The following is a 1,623-nucleotide window of genomic DNA, read 5'->3' as shown; positions in this document are numbered from 1 at the left end:
ACACCAGCCAGGGCTTATTTTAGTACATTACATTTTATTGATTATACTATTATATTTTCCTGATTTTCCTCCCTTTGCTCCCTTCCACCCAGCACCCCCCACTCCCTCAGGCAGTCCCCACACTATTGTTCATGTCCATGGGTCGGTCATTCGTAGGTTCTTTGGCTACTCCATTTCCTATATTGTACTTACATTCCCATGGCTATTCTGTAACTACCTATTTGTACTTCTTAATCCCCTCACCTTTTCACCTATTTCCCAAAAATCCCTCCCATCTGTCAACCATCAAGATGTTCTTGGTGTCCATGATTCTCTCTCTGTTCTTCTCGTTAGCTTAGTTTTTTTTTTTAGATTCAATTGTTGATAGACATGTATTTGTTGCCATTATTTTTCATAGTTTTGACCTTCTTCTCCTTAAATAAGCCCCTTAACATTTCATGTAATAAGGGCTTGGTGATGACGAACTCCTTTAGTTTTTTTCTTGTCTGGGAAGCGCTTTGACTGCCCTTTGATTCTAACTAATATGTTTGCTGTGTTGAGCAATCTTGTCTGTAGGTCCCTGCTTTTCATGACTTTGAATATTTCTTGCCAATCCTTTCTAGCCTGCACAGTTTCTTTTGAGAAATCAGGTGACAGTCTCATGGGAATTCCCCTGTAGATAATTAAATGCTTTTCTCTTGCTGCTTTTAAGATCCTCTCTCTAACCTTTGGCATTTTGATTAGGATGTGTCTTGGAGTGGGCCTCTTTGCATCCATCTTGTTTGGGACTCTCTGTGTTTCCTGGACTTGTATGTCTATTTCCTTCACCAAATTAGATAAATTTTCTTTCATTATTTTTTTTAAATATATTTCTAAATTCTTGCTCTTTCTCTTCTCCTTCTGACACCTGTATGATGCAAATGTTGGATTGCTTGAAGTTGTCCCAGAGGCTGCTTACACTATCCTATTTTTTTGGATTAATTTTTCTTTTTGTTGTTCTGATTAGTTATTTTTTGCTTCCTTATATTCTAAATTATTGATTTGATTCTTGGCCTCATTCACCCTATAAATTGTTCTTTATTTCAATTAGTGTATCCTTTGTTTCTGACTAGATCTTTTTTTATACTGTTGAGGTCCTCACTAAGTCCCTTAAGCATCCTAATAACCAGTGTTCTGAACTCTGCATCCGATAAATTGCTCAACTCCATTTTGTTTAATTCTTCTTGTGGAGTTTTGAACTTTAGGCCACATTTCTGGAGTTCTTTCATTTAGGCCACATTTCTTTGTCCCCTCATTTTGGCAGCCTCCCTGTGTTTGTTTCTATGGATTAGGTAGAGCTGCTATGACTCCCTGTCTTGGTAGCGTGACCTAATGTAGTAGGTGTCCTGTAGGGTCCAGTGGCACAGCCTCCTCTATCACCCAAACTGAGTACTTGCGGTGCACCCTTTGTGTGGGGTGAATACATCCTCCTCTTGTAATTGAGCCTTGATTTCTATTGGCAGATCAATGGGAGGGATTTACCCAGGCTTTTACCCAGGCCAGTCAGCTGCAAGAATAGGCTGTCACTACTGAACACAGGCTCCACCCTCTGTGGAGGATCAGTGTGCAGAGGCAGGGTGGTGGTGCTCCAACACAGTCTGCAGT

The sequence above is a fragment of the Artibeus jamaicensis genome, unplaced genomic scaffold (genome assembly GCF_021234435.1).
Source record: "Artibeus jamaicensis isolate MK-2021 breed Jamaican fruit bat unplaced genomic scaffold, CSHL_Jam_final contig_729, whole genome shotgun sequence".
NCBI lineage: Eukaryota > Metazoa > Chordata > Mammalia > Chiroptera > Phyllostomidae > Artibeus > Artibeus jamaicensis.
This window is presented reverse-complemented; position numbering follows the sequence as displayed.